This window comes from Melanerpes formicivorus, unplaced genomic scaffold, assembly GCF_026170545.1.
Source record: "Melanerpes formicivorus ecotype bairdi unplaced genomic scaffold, bMelFor1.0.p_v2 SCAF_32, whole genome shotgun sequence".
Taxonomy (NCBI): domain Eukaryota; kingdom Metazoa; phylum Chordata; class Aves; order Piciformes; family Picidae; genus Melanerpes; species Melanerpes formicivorus.
In genome coordinates, this window is record NW_027142384.1 from 4,615,416 (window position 1) to 4,638,891 (window position 23,476).

Sequence of the window (23,476 nt, forward strand, 5' to 3'; positions counted from 1 at the left end):
AGGCTTCACCATCTTCTACTGCAGGGTCTCAGAATTTGTCTTCAATACAAAAAGAGGTACTTACTAATCAAGATCATTAAATTTCCGTTAATAAGTGACAAAACACTCTTCATTTCACATTGATTTATCTAATTGCAATAAATCTCAGCTGCAAGGACCTGTACTGAAGTAGTTCTACACATCTTTTTGTCTTCACTAATATTTTGCAGCCAGGCAACTCAGAACACTTCTTGCAGCAAAGTTCAAGGTGATTTTCTGTTTTTAATGACGTGAAATGATTGAGACAGAAATTGGCTCTGGATGTAAATCAAACCAATCAGTTCAGTGCCCCAGCATATAAAAAACCACAGTAAGATATAGCTTTTTTTGCAGAAATTTCAATCATCTTCCTCTGCCCCACATTTCCCCCCAAAACCCCAAGGAGAGTGTTTGGCAAAGCTGTGTATGCATATGTGTATGTACCAAATTTCCACTAAGCCAGGAATTTGATGACATTAAGATTAGCAATACTTTTGTCTGAAAAAGTGTGCATAAATATACAGCTTCATTTATGGTGGGAGTTGGAGCCAAGAGTCATAATTAATCTTATGATCTTGAAAATTTGTAGCTGGTGCAGAAATCATTAGTGAAGTCCTGTACAAGAGCAAGGGAAGTTTACTCCTACATTCTTGTGTGCATATAAATTTCTGTGCCTTTCCCTCTTAGGTTCATTTTCAGAAAGACAAGGAAATAATTAATAGGCAGTTGAATTACCTAGGAAACACATTCTACTGTTGGACACACTTATGGAAATGAGGGAAAATTAATTTATCAGCAGCTTTGTGCTAGCAATAAAAAAATATTTATTTGCCTGAAAGGATTTGCTTGAACTTTGATATCTAATTAATAATAGGAGTTATTAATATAAAAGGGAGAGCAAAGTGTTCTGATTAGATTTTACCACTGCAAACCTACAACAGTTCTGCTGCTACAAATGTATGTATTCTGCCAGAAGAGATACCAGAGTTTGGCCCAAAAGAGGATTTCAGGAAAGCAAAGGTCCCTGTCAACTCTTATTTTACACTCAGTGTGATGAATTATTGGCATGAACAACAACCTCTTAACCTTCTAGTTTTCATTTCACTGCACAAATATTAATGGATTTCTCTTAACCTCATTGTGAGTAAGGTCAATATTATCCCAGTTTTAAAGATGAAAAATTATGCAGAGAAAAGAAAATGCAAGGATTTTTATGTTTCTGAACCTTACTCTGGTTGCCAAATTAGAATGAATTTGGCTTCTGTGCCTCAGACCAATGCTAAATGGTCATGATCTACAACCTATCCATTTGTAGGAAATCACAGAAAACTGGAGTATGGGGTCCATGGAGATGTTGGCTCCATTAAGCTGTGAAGTAAATGCTATATTCATGCAAGTGTGAGGACAGTAAGAGGCTTTATCCCTTCCTCAACTTTCTCTTTGTGTTTTTCTGACTGGCTAGTTGTGCTCAGGGTGTCCCTCTGAATCAGCAGCACTTCTGCAGCAAAAGGTCTGAGCCACAGAAGCCTGAAGAAGAATGGCTGGCCTTCTACACAGTGACAGAGATCTGTGTTCAGTTCTGTTTATCCAGGTTTTGGGCAGGTTACTTAATTAGTTTTGATCACCTGTGTAAGATGAAGCAGTAAATCTTTCTACTGCTTTTGGTCTTGTACACTTAATTAGGAGTTTCTCTGACAACAGAGCTATATTAAACACTTCACTCAACAAAATCCTAACATTTATAGCAGAGCTTTGGGACTCCTTTTGATCCCGGTTTTCCATTCAGCCCATAAAAAATGTGCATAGATGTGAGACATTTAAAACCCAATTTGCAATCTGAAGGCACTTCTTTGCCTCTGAACACTGGGGTGCTTTAAATTCTGCCTTTGTTTGGGGACTAGCTTACATGCATTAAAGCATCCACCTCCTATTGCTTTAGGCATAGAAACTGGATAACAAGGAATCAAAAAATTAGACGAGAAGAAAAGATTTTGTGTCTTCAAGTAAAACTTCTTACATTCAGAAGTTTTATAGTTATGAAACTCTGTAAAAGACTGACCCTGTGTTATCGTTCAAGGTTCCTTTTATCCTGATAATTTCTATTTGAGGGTTACCATTGTGCAACAGGAGACCTCTGACGCCATCCCAAAGGTTGTGACAAGATGATTACTACATTAATATCATCAACAAAGACAGAGGATCTGGGTTACATGAAGGAAAATGCAGCTTTGGTGCTTCTTAAGCAGCAGAAGCCTTTCCAGATGAGCAAAATCTCGCAAAATCCCCATTACAAATCTTGAGAAGTGGCTCTGATATGGGCAATCTTAAAATCAGCAAAGATCACTTTGGAATTTATTAAGTAGATCTTTGCTTTCTTAAAAATAGTTGACAACTTCCACTTGGTTTCTATTTCACTGTTTAAAAGAGTTGTTTTCCTCCGAGCTTTATGTGTTTGATACAAGTTTTTTCTAGAATGAATTAAATGTGTTAGGAGTTTTTCACATGGAAAAAGCTAAAAGTGAAGGTAATTGCTCTGAGAATTTGGGGTTTTGGCTTGGGTTTATTTTTGGATTGCAAAGTAATCTCCAGAGATATTTAGTGCTAACATTGACCTCTGTGTGACTGCAATTTATTTAAAATACCACTCTAAATGCAACTTTTTTTCTGTACAGTCACAGCATTGCTTTAAATTCCAAGTGCTGGCCAGTAGCTTGACTATTGGTTCCAGTATTTTTCTAGAAATCCAAGCTTGACTGACTGTTTTTTATTCTCTGGCTCAATTGTTTTAGCCTTTTAAAGAGACTTTCTACCTGAACTAGGTCACTATGTCCAAGTTCACTGACATCAAGGCATGATCATATATGTGCTGGCAATCTTCTAGGAGGTGGGAAGTGTTGTATCTTTTGCTCTCACACATGACACACGTTTTCAATTGCTACACATGTTTTATGTGCTCCTACAAGTGTGCAGAATCATGGTAATGTACAGTTTAAGCTTCAGTATCAGAAGCATATTTCAATGCAACTAAGGATCTCCTTACCATCCACTCTGACCATTTTAGCAATGTTGAAACAGATGTGTTTGAGACCTTTGGAATATGCATGGAAGTGGCTTAATAAATGCATCTCCCGAACATCACCCAAGTGAGGCCACACATGGCATTTTGTCTAGAAAGAAAAATGTAATCTTTCCAGTAAGAAAGTTTTTAGGCTTAAAATTACTCATGTGGCTCAGCAGAAAGACCCATCTGACAGGCAATGCTGTGATGAAAGTCTGACATATTCTATATTCTGCTGTTTGCTGCATCAGCAAAATGGAGGAATGTGTATTAAACCACAGCTTTGCACTTTATGTGATGACAAAGAAAGACACAGGAAGCAAATTATTCATTGCACTGTGACTGTCTAACAGAATGAAATGTACTGAAAGCCTTGGAAATGTAAGGAATGTCTCCAGACATGTCAAAGAACAGGGACAGCTCTCTGAATACTTACAGACTCTGTGAATACTCATGGAAAAACAGTAAATAAACAGGCCTGGGTCTAGGTTCAAGAACTAAGCCATTATTATTTACACTGTTCAATTTCTGGCATGCTCTCTAGGCTATATTTGCTCTGGGTCAACCAACAATGCCTGGAATGTTGTGAAAAACAGGATTTGTCCAGGACCATTCCTAGCAGGTAGACTGATTTTTTAATTTTTTTGGAAAGGTTATCCACAGAAGAAAGTTCTAGCCTGTTTTATTTAATAGTGTCAGTGTCTCAGCAACCAAGAGACTGAGACTGGTACTGCCTCGCAAACATTTTTCAGCAACAAAAAAAACATCAATGCATACTGGAGAAAGTGGCCACACTATTTGATCTGTCTCCCATTTCATAAAGAAGATGCTTTCAGGACAGTTTCAGTCAGCAATTTAAATTACTTCTTCCTTTTGCAACAGCTAAGAATTTGTAGCAACAAGGAATTGCATGAGTTCAATTCCTTTGTTATTTGATTCATCTGAGCTCAGCTCTGCAGATCGCAGCAAATGACACAATGGCCCTTTTTACGAGTTCTTTCTTCATTTCACAGTTCACTAATTTGCATAAATATCAGAAAGAATAAAAATATTAAGGAGTGCTCAGTAATTTCCAAAGTATCCATGCTGAAAATGGTGATGATTACCATCAGCAACTCCTCTTGTGGAATCAGTCTTTAAAATGTCTGGGTGGAAGAAACCTTCTCAATAGAAGCCTGAAACTCACTGAAAATATCTGGAGAAAATCCAGGGAAGCCTAATGAAATTTTGGAGCTGGCATTAGCTTGCATAGATTGTTAGATCAGATGAGCTCCTGAAATCTCTTCCAAGATTTGGTGGCTTTTTTTCCTGTTATTTTGGATCCAAATACCCCAAAATACATTTATTTCAAGCTGTGATTGGAAAAAAACCCTAAAAAACAATTTTAAAAAATCCCCAACCAAACAACATTAATATTGCAGTTCTCTATTAAGCAAAGCACTAAAGAGCAGTTTGAGAGCTATTTATATCACTGATGTGCTAGACACTGTCCAGACATACCAAAGGATAGTCTGTGCTCAAAAAAAAACTCACAACTTTTAATTCACTCATGTTATAACTATGATAATCATTGAAATAGTTCTTTGTAATTGAATGTGGAAATATACCATGTATGTATTTTGGCCTGTGCAAGTAACCTTAGACTTTACTTACAGCATGAGCAGAGCTGATAGCTGGAGCTAAAAAAGCGAATACTCATCTCACTTTGGGCTGGAAACCTTATTTTTTTCAAGTGACTCACATGCTAAATTTCACTGGTTGCAATGACCAGAGTGCTTCTGACTGTACTGAGAGGTCTGATGTGCAAACATATGTTGTAAACACATAATGTTGGGATTAATCTTGTCTAAAACATTTTATTTATAAAGTTTAGCATCACTGTGACTAATTTCTCTAAGATCACATGCACACCATGTGAGAGTGCAACTCAAGCCTTTCAACATTCAGTCTAACATTCTCTCCCATAAATTGCACAGTTTAATAATAACAGGGTCATGACAAGAAGAGAAACAAGCCTTTATTAAGCACCATCCAATGCTCATTGACATTAATTAAAGATCTGGAAGGTTGTGCAGGAGTTGGCTATGATTTGGAATCATATATGGTCGGCTAATAGCACTGGCAGATAGGAGCAATAGTGATTACTCTAGCAGTATTACCTACTAAACACCTAGAGACACTACCATGTCATGTTTTAAAATGTGACAGTTAAACTGACAATTTTATGTTTAGTATTAAAATTTTATCTTAGCATTAAAATTGTACAAGTAAAGGAGAAAAAACAACGCTAGAATTCCAAGCTAAAGTGCAAGAAGACCCATTCCTGAGATCTTTGATACTCAGTATCTCTTTCTATTAATTCTATTTTACTCTTTTATCCTAACGTGGCTTATATTTGCCATGGTAACATCTGTGTATGATGTATCTATCAAGCCAGCATGGACAGGAAGAGGCTTGCAAACTCCACTTCCACACTTCCACACTTGGACAAAGATGTCTTTCAAGTCACAGCTGCTTCTAGGTTCAACATCGCTGACCTGGGCGCCCCTCAAGGGCCTGTCAGTGTTACCAGAATCTATCAGACCCAGTGCAAGTCACAATACCTGATGCTATTGTGAGGTTAGCATCTACTGTTTCCCAGCTCCCCAGGAAATTATATTAAAAATGGGTGGTTTTTTCTGTTTTCCCTTATTGCACTGTAGGTGTCAAGGTCTTTGATCAACTGCACTGGCATGAGTAGGATTTACTTGTATTATAAAACTAATGAGTTTTTATTTACACTGAGGCAACACAGCAGCAGTACTAAAAATCTCACCATCTCAACGTACATTAACTAACATTGAGATTTTAAAGCTTCTTAGAGAGCAAATCCAACCCTCAGGATACAAACTTCCACAACCTACTTAAATCAAACTCTAAGTCTGTCAAACATGCAGATAAGCCTTCCTTTTTGTCTCTCCTGCAGAGGAGAGTCTAGTTTGTTATCCATCTGAATAACATAAACTGGGTTTGTGACTTAAATCAATGCAAATCCCTTGGCAGATTGTATCTTGGTCCACATATTTCATCATAACCTCTATCTAAAAATATGTGGAAGAAAAATTAAAACTACAAGAATGCAGGTGAAACCAAACGAAACCAGATGAAAATTAGTTCCTATTAATTTACTGCTCCATCTGATCATCACAGGAAGCACTTTTTTTTCACTTGTCTCTGGTGGATTAACATTGGCTGGATGGCAGATGTCCACCAAGCTGTTCTGTTTCTGCCCCACTTCAAATGGACAGGGAAGAGAAAATACAATGAATGGCTCATGGGTCAAGATAAGAACAGGGAGATCACTCAATAACTACATGGGAAAAACAGACTCAACTTCTGAAAACTGGAGACTTGAGAGACTGAATTCCTCTGGAGACAGAAGAAATATTAAATATTTGTGTACAGATTGGTACATAAGACTACAAAAAGTAATTTTACTGCCTTCAAGTTGCTAACAACACAAATCACCTCTCTTTATTGTGCGGTCCTTTACAGGTAGAGGCATCAATTATCTTGAGATCTGTCTACAGAGAGGAGCAAGAGTTACTATAGTGACAAACTGAAGAGGTAAGTAAGAGAAATATGAGAGACTGAAAGTATATCAAATCCATGTGCCCCACAGAGTATGAAGCACTGATACTGTTAGAAAGAGAAATTCTTACATTGGAGGTAGTGTTATGGTAAATTCTGAATATCCAAGTCTTGAAGATGTCTACCAGAACCTTAATGGTTAAGCATGGATTCATTTTCTTTATTGAATAATTTTGTAAGGCATTTATGTTGTCACTAACGATCAAGGAAATTGTATATTTAGGAACATAGTCAGAGAACTCTTGGTCTTTCTTGGATATATATGAGAGGTATGGAGAGATAATCCACAAATATTAGAAACCAATGAAAATGAAGCTTAGTACTGATCAGTGGGTGGTTTCTCCCTCTGATGTCTGCGAGTCCCCCTCCCCAAAACCATTAAAATTTTCACTTTTTAAATTTGCTTTTTACATAGCAAAAAACTCTTCAGATTTTGAGTGTTTGCCTAAAAGAAAATATTCTGCAAAGGGCAGATGTTTTCCATGCACATTAATCATTAAGATTTTTTTAAAGTTTTTTGTTTTTTTTTTTTTTCAATGCATGTAAAAAAAATAAATCAATTCAATTTTTCTGTAAGCAAAGAGTAATACTTGGAAAGGCAGAAGAAACACAAAGGTTGGTCATAAGCTAAGGATACAGTAAGAAAACGGACATGTCTGTTCTGCTCTTTGCTGATGAAAAGCTTTACAGGGATACAGAGCACTATACAAACTTCCCCAAACTACCAAAGCATTGTGTAAACAAGTGTTTTACTATAATGATTTTTCTTCATAAACTGCAGCACAGGTATTGAAAGTCTTATTGGAAAAAACCATCAGCGAGAACCAAAAATGGATGTGAATGTAAATTTAAAAGGACTTAGGAGATTTGGTTCATGTGTGATCCTGGAGGGAATAAATAAGAGGAACAGGACTAACAATAAATATACAAAAGTAGTGAAGAAAGAGGAGTTATGTGGGGGGGGGGGGGGGAGGGGGGGGGGGGAGGGTGGAGCTGGGGGAGGAAGCATATATAAGATGAATGGAAATCAATTAGAATATTTTATTCAGGAGAATCTTCCTGACAGCCAGATCTATTAACCTATTACTGTACTGCCAAGTAAAGACTTGTTTCTTAAGTCTTTCCCAGCTCTGATAGATATTCTCCTGGTGATGCTCATCTCCTGCATGGGAGTAAAGGACACAGTAAGTGATTTTTTCCCCTAGTTAGGTGCTGCAAACTTGCCAAAACTGTTGTGATACTTAAGCCTCAGTCATGAAGGAAGAATTTTGCACTCCTTTTACCATTATAGTAGGACTGTATAACCATAATTATTTCAAGCCAAAATTGGTAACCAAGTTCAGCTGTAGAGTAAGTGCTTTTTGTATTAAACAGGACAGTTACATTTAACCTACATGAAGATCATACTCTTGCCCTTGGAGAACTCTATTTTAAAATAAGCTGAGTTCTTTTGTAGGGTACCTATGTACATTGGCTACAGCTGCCTTTTTCTTCTGCATCAACACTATGTTCTCAATATGACCAATCACAGGACAGGACTTCATAAACCCTTATACAAATTACAGGTCTCTACACTCCTCTAGTCCCAAGACAGAAGTGACAAGGAACCACTCAATCATTGTGCACCCTTAATTTTGGCAAGAACAGAGAAGTCCCCAGGACACAGTGACAAATAACACTATGGGCTATACAACACACCATCCCATCTCCTAGAGGACATTGCCGGGATAATTAGTGGATCTAGACGTGTCTGCCCCTACCACAGTGGAAGACTGAGATGAGTTGGCAGAGATGCAGGATGTTTCTTAGACAGAATGTGCAGTACATTTTCTTTCTTGTTAGCAAAGTTTCACCATCTTCACCTTGAAAAAGCTCCCAGTGAATTGCTTCAAGAGTAACTGTAAGAAGTTAGTTAAGGTTTGCACAATTATTCCCTGTGCACAAAGAGATAATGGAGATGATGGGGCTTTTCACTGTTGAGGATGACGATTAGGTCTTCTTAGTGCAGGTGAGGGTTCTCTAGCTTTTTTTCATAAAGGAACAACTTGAGTTAAAGATGGGGTTATTACACTGGCAATTTTATAGCTCCACTTTAGATTTAGAAGGAGTCTGTAAATTGTTTTCATGGTGTTTTCAAACCAGTTGGTGGCTGTGTTGGTTGGCTATCTAGGTTATGCTGTTTATCACTGTGAACTTATATTACCAGCTTTGGCAAGAAATTTTGCATCCTGAAGGAATTTCCTGTTCTGCAAATCAGAGTTTAATACCAACCAAATGCTATTCATCAAGACTAAATTCTGCCTAACACAGCATGAATTACATTATTACATTCATTTCCAGTAATAAGTCTTCTGAATGTCTTGGTTGTTTTTACCACATACTCAATTTAGGAAAGCAAAGCAATTTCAGAATGCAACTTCAGAATGAGTTTTCAATTTATATGCTTGAATAGTTTAAATTCCATTCCAGCAATACATAACATGTTGCTACCATGCTCTGTAATCTTACTCAGGCTGCTTGGATGTTAAAGAAGTAATCACTTCTTTATTGTCATCAGTACTTAGCAGATTCAGGACAATCTTAGAATTAAAATTACTCTCCACGGGTTTTGCATTTGGTAAAATCTGACATCAAGACAAACCTGAGCAGTAGAAAATAAAATACTGTACACTTTTCCCTAGTAAGTTCTAGAGAAAATAAAAGCTTTTTAGTCTTTTGAGTCTGACCCACATTGACACAGCACATTGCTTATGAGAAATATCATGCCAACTGGAGGGCAGTTACTACTATCATCTGAGGTCTCATTAGAGCCTAACTCAGGATTTTAAGGAACAGATGAATTTATGTGCAGCCCTGATGTATTTTGATGATGATGACCCCTGACACATAATTGAATTATAGGCTTCCAGACACGCAGCATGCAGCATACACTACAAATGGAGAGGCAATGTAAAAACACCCCAAATACAGCAGTCTCCTGCAGAGCAGAGACTGAAGAGGTCTGTAACATACACACGCTCATGACCTAGAGTCATGGGTCTAGTGAAAGTATCATCTTTCAGAGAACTGAAAATGAGATTGTTTGTCACTTACAGTCATTTTAAATTTGTCAACAGACAAGTTATTGATCTTTATACTGAGGAAAAATTCAATACAAGTTGCTCTGCTACTTAAATTCATATTGATGTGTTGATTCCATGCACTGCTCATCCAGATTTTTGCCATAATACTCTCATGCAGCTGGTAAAATACATTCTCATATTCATTGTTTTACCATAATATTCTTTTACATATAGAAAAAATACATTTTAGGGATAGCTCCTCAAGACAAAGGAAACCTAGATGTTCTTTCAAATGCAAAAGAGAGTGTTTTGAAGTGGATATAAGTTAAACTGGAATGAAAATGAAGGCAAGAAAAAAAATCAGATTCCCTATGTAGCAAAGAAAAAAAAAGTACATACCAATTTTATTGTTTTTTTCCTGAATGCAATGTTCCAGTTACCCATTTCAATTTCAAAATAACTCACTGGACTTTTTCACTATCCAACAGATGCCCTTCAATTTTCTTTGTTTCAAAAAAAACCCCACCAAAACAAAACAAACAAAACCAAACACACACAAAAAAAACCCCAACAAAAAAACCCCAACCAAGCAACCAAAGCCCCTTGCATTACTGCAGCAGTTGTTATGGTCATTCCTTCTGGAGATATATGTATATATCAGAATAAAGAAATGGCAAAGCCATTTGCTCTTTGAGCTGTAAAAGGTAGAAAATGAAAGAAGGTTTTTCATTTTTCCTGGGGATCTTTGGTTTTGACACTAGACTCAGATGCAGTGCCAACATTTTACAGCAATGGCAGGGCACAACTCCAGACCTGCCAATAATGCTTTTAGACTCTTCTGTTGAAAGCCTATCACTCAGAGACTAGTGGAGGTAGATAGTTAATTTCCTTTTCTGGTAATTTTTGGACAGTGTCTTTATGAGCATGTACAAGTGGGGGTTTTTATCTGTCTCCAGACATAAATGCTCAGATCAGAATTTAAGCTCTCAGGGATGTCAGGCAAATATTCAGCTTTTAAATTGTTACAAAATAGGGATGTAGCACAGGAGAACAATGAAAGAAATTCAGTGTTGAAGAAATAGACCCGAGTATCAAGATATTACTGTTTTGCCTCTGCCATAAGCTTCACATATGAACTTCAAAAAACATTATTCTTTTGGTCTCACTGAAAATCTTACAACGACCTGGGGTGACTTAATCAGAAGATATTTGTATGACTCAGGATAGCTGTTCAGTTTTATACTGGCAAAAGTCTGATTTGAAAGCCACACTATACCCTCTGTCATTGTGTGCAAGTTGCCCATTCTTGTACCTTCTGACTAGACAAGGAACCCATCCTCTTATCATTTCTGCTATGAGTTGTAGGGTAAGACGAAGAAGTTAGGAAAGGAGGGAGGGGAGCAGTATCTTCCAGTTGTCCATAAATTGAAGAAATTCCATGCTGCAGAAGATTTTCTAATTTTTCCCTCCCATCCTCAAGGAAATTGATGTCTTTCACTAAACCAGCCAATACACAGAGAACACATGAAGTAATAAATAAAAAGCAAACACCAAAATCAGATTTCTTTTTTTGGGGGAGAAACATATATATTTGTTTAATTGGTTTAAACTTTTCTCATTCACATTCATAAACCTTCTCAATTACAAACTCATCACTCCTGTTTCCATGCTTGTGCAAACAAAGCTAAATGAGAATGTACAGTAGTGCCTGGCAAAAAGATCACATTCATTAACAGCACCAATGATCAGCATCTGAGCTGACTTCTAGGTGCTCAAGTTTCGTATCCCACCATTCCAAAGGAAAACTTGGAGAGTATGTCACAATTCATACTGAAGAACACTTTGCTGATGTAGTGTTGGATTCAAGTAGCTACACAGATGTTAAACACTTAGGCCTTTATGGGCCTTGGGCTTTAGTGGATACACCAGTAGGTTTGTGCTCTTTGTTCCCTTGTGTGAAAGCATCTCTACCCTGCATTGATGTAATGAGGATTTCCGCAGTGGCGTCTAGAGGATTTTCACATACTAAGTTCTAGAAGCTGTGCACTTGCCAAAGACTCATCTCTGCTGCATATTAATATACATGCCAACTAACTTCACCTGGTTAAAATCAGAGCTGTTACTATCATCATACATAAATTCAGGAGCAAAAGCTTGCATTACAGACACCTGTGCACTGGATCTTCTCCATTGTTAAAGAGAAGACCAGGATGACATGCTTGGTTCCATGTCAGGTCTTTATTAAAGTAATTAGGAGGGTTTATTTATGGAAATATCTGCCTAGCATTAATTTTCACACATACATCTGCATTTCTGAGGTGTTAATAACTTGCTGGAATTGTAACTTAGAGAATCTTGGCATGCATCTACTCTCTTCTGAAGAGATCTCACTCTGTTTTTGGGGACTCTTTACCTGTGGTGATGTGATGTGCTGCTTATTTAAAAGGTGTTACTTAATAAATAGAGCTGCTTTTATGCTTAGCAGAGTGGAGAAGCTTTACCTCTCATAACGTGAGTCATAATTTGCCCAGTTTTATTCTCCTGATAGGAAAGACCATCAATTTCACCACGGAAAATTCTCATGCCAGAGATAGCAATATTGCAAACTACAACTTCACAGTCCTTAAGAATCTGCAAGGTTTATTATGACATCCTCCTATGTAAGCTTAGGAAGTTTGAGCTGGATGAGTGGGCATTTAGGTGGATTGAGACTCAAAGTGGACAGAGCTCAGAGGGTTGTAATCAGCAGTCAAGGGTCTAGTTGGAGGCCTGTAGCTAGTGATGTTCCCCAGGAGTCAGACCCTGTTCTGTTCAATATATTCCTTAAAGACCTGGAAGAAGGGACAGAGTGTACCCCCAGCAAATTTACTGGTGGTACAAAACTGAGTGTGGTTGACATACCGAAAAGTTGTGATGCCATTCAGTGGGACTTAGCCTGGAGAATTGGGTGGAGGGGAACCTAACAAAGTTCAACAGGGCAGGTGTAGACTTGTGCACCTGATGAAGAATAACCCCACACACAGGTAGGGGCTGATGTGCTGGAAAGTTTCAATGTTTATTTCTTAATTAGGCACAATGCAAGCATGTTAAGTAGAGATAAAATGCACACAGGAACAGTTGATCATTTCTCACTAACTGCATAAGCTGTGTGAAAATACAGATAATCAGACCCCCTCACAATATGTCAGGCACCAGGTTTTGTTTGACTGCAGTTGCTCCCCTGATTGCCATGCATACAGCCTCAAGTTTGCAAAACTGTCATCTCCTGCAGTTCACAGAAGTGAAGTAAACGTGTGAAACCACATCTGTTACCCCACTTTCCAGACCTCTTTCTGTCTCTCTAGCCAACCATAATTCAGTCTTATCTTGATGTTAGGTAAGGGATACTTCATTATTCCTAATAAAAGGAGGAGGACTTAACTGGTTCATTTTTATTGTCTATTACACCTTGCCTTTCAATTGAGCCATTACTTAATTTAAATACAGTTCTAGAAAGAAAGAGATGGAATGAAATTTGTTTAACATTGATTTGTGATGCAGAAAATATTCATATTTTAGACATCTTGTCACAGGCTGTGTTTCCAGATGGTCAGTGTTTAGCCAAGCTCAATGTTACATTTTCTCTTTCCTTCGAAATTAATTGAGTACATTTCTGACTACCCATCCTGGATTACTCATATATTTTCTATCCATTAAGATGCTAGCAGAAAAGTAATTGCAAACCCACAGCAGTGCTTCATATCTCCCATCTCACCCTACATTTACTGTGAGTCAGCAAAAAGAATTTCAAAATACATCAAAGGTTCTGCACTTCCTCGTGGCGAGATACATCACATTACATTAGAGCCATCTTTCAAACTCTCCTGCTAACTGGGATGAGAACACTAAAATAAATCTAATTCCAAATTCCAGTCTTGGCAAGTCAATCGAGGGGGATGCTTTGGTATTTTAAAATTCTGTTTTGCCATGGTTTTACTGGATGACTTACTTGTAACAAAATAAAAGAGGTTTATGTTTGGAAAATTGTTTCCATATAATTTTAAAGTATCTGGACAACAATTATTACTTTGACCTTTGTAAAATGTCATCACTGCAGAACTGAAACAATACTTCCTCAACTCCTGCCATCTTTTCTTGCTCCTCTTTTTTTTTTTTTTCCCCCAACAATTCCTGCGCTATCGCAGATGAGTGAACTTTTAATACAGCACCAGGGAGAGAGGAACAAAACTGTAGGCTTGTCTTTAAATTATGAGATGAAGAGATATTCTGTTAATACACAGACCTCCACTTTATCTTCCCCCTGAGATGGAGAGTTGCATTTCAATGTCATACTTGTATTTTTAAATTTTCCTTCCAAGGAAAGGGCTATCGAAATCTCACTGACAGAAGTCACCTGTATGAACCAACATGAAAAAGCAATGAAAATGTCACATATTTTTGCATTGAAATGTGTCCACGAACTTTGCCCAGCTCTGATATGAAGCCAGTACTTGAATGAACACTGCTTTGCATCCTTAACTATAAAAGCTGCAACCTGCACAAGTCTGATAACAGCTCACAGCTAATGCTGAAACATTTTTCCAGCTTGCAAGCAATTCCTTTAAAGAAGAAAATTGAAGACCAGCCATTAGTACCAATAACAGAGCCTTCCATCCCTTCCATGACTTCCTGTGTGATATCAACAGCATTCCATTGGAATATAAGTTGAATTGTTTACAACAGCAGCAGTCACCCATTCTGACTGTTTTTCTCTTAAACTAATGTTCACCCTATTTTATTAATTCCTCTTGCTCTTAAGAAAAATATTTCAAGCTCACAAGATCCCAGGTCTTCTCTTCTGGAACACTCTTTCTTGTCCAAATATCAATCTGTCAGACTAAGCCTCTATGGGCTTTCCTCCCACTCCATCTCTCCAGAGGCTTGATAAGACTTTCTTTGCAGTTGAAATTAAACTAGCTACCCTGTAATTTTGTGTGTAGCTTGTCACAGGCAGTCTAAGTAATGAAGATTCCTGCTGGTTCCTCACCACCCAGGCATCAGAGAGCTCTCTCCTGGCATTGATACTAATTAGTTCATTGCAATACCTTTTGCCTTCTCATGCTCCTTTCATCAGGAAACCTTCACCCATACTCCTTACAGAATCACACTCTGCAGATCTAGAGTGGTGCTGAGCTGCAGCTGACTCAGAATTGGGCCTCTTGTGTTCAGAAGATCCACTACTAAAAGCAGAGTAATAGAGTAATTGCCCTCTCTTGTGCCCTACTTATTGCCATGGAGTGCAAGTGGTTCACACACATTGTGAATTATGTAAGTTCTGTAGAATTTGTGTTTAAAATATCTATCCTCATTAAAAAGGAGATATTTCAGGTTCTGACACTGAACAATCAAAATGCACTACTGGACGAGCAGAAATGTGAACTTCATTTATCCATCACAACAATTTTCACCATGTAGCATATAACAGCCATTTTCCTAATAGTAGACAAGATGTGGTACATTTGATCATATGTAGGCCAGTTCTGTTCTTGCTGGATAGAAAGAACCTTAATGGGCCAAGAAATTTCAAGAATATGGAAAAGAAAAAAAAAATCTATTACCACTATGATCTGACACAGAGTGAAAGAAGAATATGAACCACAGCAAGAGAGTGCTTGCAAGAGAGTACAGTGATGAGCAGCACCAGTGCCAGTAGTTAAAAGCCTATGAAACCTTCATGGCTTGTTAACAGGGATTACAACAGTGTAGGGCTGTGCTTTAGAAAGGATTGGAAAGACCCATCTGTTGTCTGTTGCTTTGGTGGTCAGGGTTCACATTCTGCAGCACTAGACAGAACAGGAGTGCCAGTACTGCCAATTAAAAATGGGGACAAGAAGATATATAAAGCACTGAGCCCTGACTACTCACACTTTTTGTAATGGTTTTCAACTATTACAGCTATCTCTTCCATGATATATATTTTTTTATTATTTTGTTTTTCAAAGGAGGCTATTTCTAGCTTGCAGCAGCCTGTGTTGTTCAGCAATTGTTCACCTCCAGAATTAGGCTCATGCTCTTTTCAGAGACCTGCCCTGAAAATGTTCCCCAAAGTGGTCTTTGGTACTTTCTGGGACAAACAAGCAGTATATCCTTAAAGAGTGACTCCAGGAACTCCACAACTCCAGAGTGTTCTGGAGTTGGGGCACGTAATTTCTCAGCTCTTTTTGAACATCACAGGCTGTCAAATAAAAAAATACATCCTCAAGGACAAGGTAGTAAAAAAAGAAAAAAAGAAAAAAAGAAAACGACAAGAAAAACACAAACAGGGAAAATCTGGACACTTCACTCTGTATCTGCAAGCAATAGGTGTCAGGGAAAGAAAAGCATTTAGAAGTTATCTTATGTAGTTGCTTTGGGTGTTTAATGATTTCCAGCTACCTCAGTTAGCAATGGAGAAATATGAACATGGATTACATTTTTTGAGGAATGCTGCATTCACTATAAAAACAAAATTTATGAGCACGGTGTTTTCTGCAGGGTAAAAAAAGGGAGGGAGGAGAGGAGGCTTTGTGACTGATCTGAAATTGAAGAGCCAGCTACGATGTTTCAGCTCTTACGGGAGGGGAGAACAGATTTTGCTTTGGGTCTGGTGCAAATACTCAGGCAACAGAAGCATGTTACAGGGATCTCTGGTTCACTTTGGTAATGAGATTTATTTCCTATCTGAAGAAGTAATTGTATTGGCTCAGTGGTTGGGACAAAACCTGCCACATTTTCAGCTGGAGACAGGGTGGTAGGAAGCTCTTTAACTGGCTTTATGGCTGTAGCTCCACCCTGAGAGAGTGATGGAGAGCCTGGCTGTATCCATCCCTGAGAGACCTGATGAAAAGCATTTCAAATTTGCCACATGAAGGAACTCACTTGTTTTCATCTTCCCCTTCTGAAGCTGTAATAGAGGTGGGAATTGGAGCCTGTTTCCCCTAGCCTCATGCCAGTGACCGGTGTAGAAAAGGAACAGATTTCTCACAAAGGGGAAGAGCAGAGAAGTCTGCTTTGACTGTACCCAGTGAAGTAGAAGAACCACCTTCCCACAGACACTCAGTCTTCAGAATTTAATAAATATTCTTTTCCAACTAACTTTTTTTTTTTTTCCACTAGAGGATCTAAAAAGGAAAAAATGAATGCTTAAAACAAAAAGGAGAAAACTAGAATAAAAAACCAGACAAACATAAATCTCCATTTTTGTCTCATAAAACAAAACAAAACTAAACACCTCAGTTTATGAAAAATTCTAGAAATGAAAGCATTGTATGAACTACATCAATGAAGATTTTTTTACCGTGAAGCTTTCAGTGAAGGAAGGACTTTATCTGTTGTGAGAACTTTGATGTGACTTGAAACCTCCCAGCCTAAACACAGTTGGCTGAATCAGTAGAAGTGCATGAAACAAAACTTTTACTTTCTGAGAAGAAATGACAGCCATTTGCTTATAGAAATTCAGATCTGCTCAGGCATAGTAGTCTGGCAACTGTTAATCTGGAGCTGAGGTCACCTTTTTCCAGATACTCCTCTCCTCTACCATTACACTGGAGGGGGGTATAGGAATGTACCTGTGGCCACTACATTGCCCATTTCTATCAAAACCATCAGGGTTAATAAAAAAACAAACCCAACACATAAACAAACAGACAAGCACAAAGAGATATTATTTTAGATGTATTTGTTAAGCCACTTCCTTTTGGCAGGTCTGGCTGAGGAAAGGTGAGATGTTCACTCACACCTGTGAGAAGATCACAACCTCTGTGGTGGGACAAGGAGCAGTAAAAGATTATAACATTTGAACCAACATACATAGCAAATGGTCCTTCCCAAGGTAATGGGGACCTTAAAGGTGAGTTTCTTGGGGGTTTTGGTTTTGGGTTTTTTTTTTGGCCTGGATATTAATATTCCATGAAACATGTATCTTGTTTCCTTCTCTTGGTCTGTGCTAGAAACACTCCATCTCATTGTGTTCAGTCTGATCCTTTCAGCAGTCTTGTGTATTAACCCATCTCCTTCTCCCAAGGACAGTTTAACCTTATAAAGAATCATGATAAATCACCACAATGATAACTCCATGGTACTTGCCACCTTTGAGCAATTGGACCTTTCTCTGTGCCTTCCTTTACCACCCAATTATCTCCAATTACTCTAAGACCTTTAATTTTGAAACAGCACTTCTAGGAGAGCATTAACAGTTTCAGAGTTATTCTAGAAAAGTAAACCCTCTCAACAGCTATGCTGCTTTTTGAGGATGAGCTCATTACCACCTTAAACAAGGTACAGAGGAGGCCAAGCCATGCATTAGGTGCTGTACAGAAATAGAAGCAAATTCTCCTTTCTGCATCAGCTAACCTGGTGCAAAATGCTGGATGTGCGCAGGCGGACAACAAGGTATACAGAAGGAACGAGACATTAGTGCTACAGTGTGTAGCAGGCCTTTAGTAATTAAAGTTCAAGATTCACTGGCAGAAGGAATCACCTTCCCACTATTCAACCTGTCAGATGTCAAAGTCACTCATGGTATTCCAGATCCTGACCTTGACTTTTGAGATATGTTAATGTCAAGATGCAATGTATTTTTCCATATCAGTCACTGCTCTCAGAATTTTTGACCATACTAATTAAGCCCTGGAATTCTTGAATTCTGTAAGTCATGCACTGCATTTATATTATAAGACATAGGATTTTAATTGAGCAGACATCTCATTATTGCTCTTGCTCAGACTATGGGATAATGAGTTACTACTGCTTCCCTCAGGTGGTTTCTGAGCTGGAAGGTAGCAGCAGCAGAGCTGTCATGCATAGTTGATGGCACTGCCTCACCATGGCAGTCTTTAGGTGTTGTCATAAGAAGTCCAAGCCTCTAGGACAGAAAGCAAAAGGAACATTCAAGAAGAGAGTGTCAGGGGCCTGAAGTTCTAACTTTGTCTTAGTAGTAGAAATAATTAATCTAGACAGATATAACTTTTCAGTCTTGGATGTGCTTGCTCAGCTGTTATATTCTCCTATCTTCCTCTACAGCCTAGAAATCAGAAAATCCCATCTGCCAGCAGGTGGTTCTAGTCTTTCTGGGATTTTGGGTTGAGTTGGGTTTTGGTTTTGAGTGTGTGTGTTTTGCTTTTTTCATGCTTCCAAAACCTAGTTTCAAGCCATAGGAAAGATAAGCCTAAGACATCTTTTGTCCTTCAGAATGTTTACAATTCAGTCTTTTTCTATATTAACTGTGAGGAACTTTTCATTCCAATTCCCCACAAATTATTTTGTGATCTGTGTGAATATGAGCCACCAGATAAAAACACTAGGTATCTGGACATGGGAAATAGGAGTTGGGATGTGCTGCTTTATAGGATTTGGATCTAGAATAAATATTAGGAAATGAACTCTTACTTGCTTCTTTTCTGAAGGAGGGTCTTACTATTTATTTTTTCAACCTCAAAGCTTGAACTCAGAAATGCAACTATCTATGCCTCTCCCCACATCACATTCTGTATCTTTTAACAGCAGCATTATAGATTGAGGGAAAGAGAAATAAGGATGCATATTTTGTGTGTATTCTTAATGACAATACTTGAAAGAGGGCTAGAAGAAGAGCAACAACAACAGTTTCTTTGCTCTAGACCATAGCAGGATTTTCAGTGCCCTGATGTCAGTCTCTTCACACTATCTTTCACAAAACCCACAGAACATACAGTGTCACATCATCTATTAAACCACATTCAGGACAATTCCTGCCTACCTTGAAATGCTGGTTCTTTCAAGGTGTCCTTTTCTAAATTAAATCATCCCGAGACTGGTCCTTTCACTGGGTCATACTCTATACCCACACTGGTGGGATTTAACTTCACTGAACTTCCTGTCTCCAGGGGTCAAGAGGGATATATAGTCCCAGAGCAGGGCTGAGATGATAAGGGAGGTCTCTGACTTTGGTGAAATACAAGTGCAGAGGGAGGAAAACCACACACACTTGTCAAGAGTAGTAATCCTTGGAGTAAACTATCCCATATTTGGCTTTCCCATCAGGCAGAGCTAGTTGTTTCTCTGCAGGAGAAGGTCTATAAGCCAGGTAGGAAAATCTGTAAGCCAGCTAACTTACTGTCATGATCAAGGGACCAAGGCCTAAGAAAAAATATATAGTTATCACATTTGGTGCCACTGATGCCTTAGGTGCCCTTAGATTATCAGCTCCTTTACTTTGGTAAAGCAATACAAAAATCAATTCCAGTACAAAGCTGAGACATTGTACCCTGGAGTTTACTGCTGAATAAAGCCATGGTTTTACTCATGCCTCCTATTGATGTTATAAGCTTGAATTATGCTATAGCATCTTGGCTTCTGAAGTGGTTCCCGCCTTAAAAATGAAGGTAAAATATATTCACTTTTAAACAATATTTTCATCTCTGTTGCCAAGGAGAGCATTGCTTTTCAGATAATGTGTAGTAGCATTAAATACACTTATGAAATGACTGGAAAAAAAAACCAAACCCAACAGTGAGGAGAACTGGCTTTCAGATATATTTAGCTGGAAATAATTTGTGGTCAGCAGGACACAGGGCTGATATCCCTGCCTTCTGTTTGATTAAATAAGACAATACCTTCCACTGCAGGTAATATAACACATCTAGCCCTCCTTTTTATCTAAATCATAATCTGTTGTGTGGTATGAGGCCCTCCAAGATTACCACCAGAAAGAGTGACAGTTTGGGAATAAAGCCATTAAAAGATTTCAAAAACTCTATTTGTTGAGTTGAGAGGCAGTTCTTAAAGACAGGAGTAGAGATTCTTAATTTCCCTTGGATCTTGGAACAACAAAAGTTTTCCAGTGTGCCCGAGGCAACACTGACGTGGGAAAATCAGTAGGAAAACTGAACTTCCATTTCACCTAACTAAATTATTTATCACTTCTAGTACAATTAGACCTCCTATTCCCACCGAAGCCAAGGATGTAGATTATAGTATAAAATAATTATTTAACTATAAAATAACACATGCTGTAAACAGTGGACAAAGTAGGTGAACAATGGAAAATAAGACAGAGTAAGCAAATGGATATAAAAAATGTGGATATCCCAGGTGCAGGCACTGCTCAAAGCCAATCAACAGCACTAATCATGGCTGATAGAAACAAAATTATTCTGGAATCACTAAAATAGGGAGGGGTGCTTGACCAGTGGTGGTGTGTGCTTTGTCTCTGATTGCTCTGCCTACTACTAGCAAGGAAACAATTATTAAAAATTAACCATTTATACAAGTGATAGAAAACCAGCAACACCACAAACCCTCACCAAGTTCTCATATCCTCAGCCCTCTCAAAAATCCATCAAAACAGATGTTATCTGCAGTGTTGACTATAAGGCCAGCAGTTTCTACTATTTCAAGTAAATACGTGTTATCCCATCTACTGAAATCAGTCTGCATGTGCAGATTAATGTGGGGCTGTAGATCTCTGAGTGCATCTCAATTCCCCGAGTAAGAAAAGAAAATTAAATCATGTCAGAAAGATGCACCAGCTGTAAGAAAAGAGCTAGCTGATAGGTGTATAAAGGGCCCTTCAGGGCTATCACATTTACCAAATTTAAAACGCTGACACTCACAAAATTCTGCAAAGAAATCTCTTTTATGAAAGCACAGTCCAGAAATGTTTTATCTCATTCAAAACCAGAAGATAGCATTTGTCAAGCCTGATCTCTCACTTCTTCAGAAGACATCCTGAGGTTTCCTAGGCTGGAGCTTGATATTTGAAATGGCAACTTTCAAACTACCATATGTTTATAATTTAGCAGCAAGTGAGAAATTTGACATAGAATCATAGAGTCAATAAGGTTGGCAGAGACCTCAAAGATCATCAAGTGCAACCTGTCACCCAAGACCTCATGACTACTAAGCCATGGCACCAAGTGCCACATCCAATCCCCACTTGAACACCTCCAGGGATGGTGACCCCACCACCCCCCTGGGCAGCACATTCCAATGGCTAACAACTCTCTCAGTGAAGAACTTTCTCCTCACCTCCAGCCTAAACTTCCCCTGGTGCAACTTGAGGCTGTGTCCTCTTGTTCTGGTGCTGGTTGCTTGTGAGAAGAGACCAACCCCCTCCTGCCTGCCAGCAATACTGTGTGTTACTGTGTGTTCCTATCATTCTTTCCATAGTGGAGGCTCTGTGGAGATTGACCTACCCCGTTAAGGTGTCTTTAAGCAGGCTGAATGTAATTACCTGAACGGGAATATATCCAAGACTCTGGATTTAATGGCCATTAAAAATCTTGTTAAACATTTTTCATACCTTCTTAAATAGCCACACACAGTGACAGCTTGGCATCTGAAAGATGGTAGGTCAGAACAGCACTGCTCTTACACTGGTGTATTTGCTACTTAAGCAGTGAAGAAACAAAGGTCCCAGTCACAGGAACAATGTGATGGATGGTGCATCAATAGACTTCGCAATTCTCAGACACTTTGCACCCAAACATCTAAAGAACACCTAAATTAAGCCTTGGTAAACCTTTAAGTTTGGTAAAGAGCTGCTAGCTTTAGCACAGGAAGACCAGAATGTGACTTGTCAAAAGCCACTGAGTAGTTTTACAGTAGAGCATGGAAACATGCTAACATTCTGTGATTCTGTGATCCCAGAGAGCTCACCTGTAATGCAAAGGGATCTCTCCTAACCAGGACCCAATGCTCCACAGGCACTTTCAATACAGAAATAAGCTGTTAAGGAACCCCATTTTCCAGAGTGAATACAGAAATAAGCTGTTAAGGAGCCCCATTGTCCAGGCGTATACTAAGACGTGAATGCAGGATCTGTGCCAGCACGAACACTGAATTGATTAATTATAAATAAAGACATTCACAACAAGGAAAACATTTCCTACTTATCACACTCACCTTTCACCTCCTGCCATATTTGATTGTTCCTTTTGAAACATCTCTGACACTCTGAGAGCACTCTCCATTAGTAAGGAAAGCAGAATAAGGCTGTTCATGGAATGGCCCAAGTATGGCAGGTCATTGAGGGTGGCTTACAATAGCTTGACATATTAGGGCAATGGAGAGAGTCCAAGATGATCTTTCAATACAGTGTTGCATGAGCTTATTTGAGGAGGAGGAACTGTTGGGAAAAAGCTGTTTGTTGTGGAAATGTTTATATATAACTAGTTTTATTTGTAAATTACCTTGCAGATGACCCCACCATCTCTTCCTGCACAGCTGGTGTGACACATGCTGGGAAGGGAATCGACCTGCTATTCCTAGAGTGTAAGCTATTCAATTAAGGTACTTACAAATGGTTTCATGGCTGCTGCTTATTACTAGCAGACAGCTTCTGCTTTATAGACTCATTTTTTATATGCATTTATATTAAAATGAGATGTTGCAGCATGATCCAGTTTTCATTACAAGTTCAAGTCTTAAAAGGAAGTGGAAATAAATCCCAAGTTAAATCTTAGAGCTTCTTACACCATGGGGAAAGTAATGCACTGTAGACAAATAAAAGAAAGTTACTGTATTCTAAGAAATAAATCTCTAGATCTGTATTCTATGTATTCTGAACTGATGATAAGCATCCCTGAATGTATCACTCACTATTGATTCTTCAGCTACTTGGTGCTAGTGGTGTTTGTTCATACAGCTATATTTGTTAGCCCATTGAAACCCTGCATAAAGAAATTATTGATTACTCTTAGCCATGAGGAGC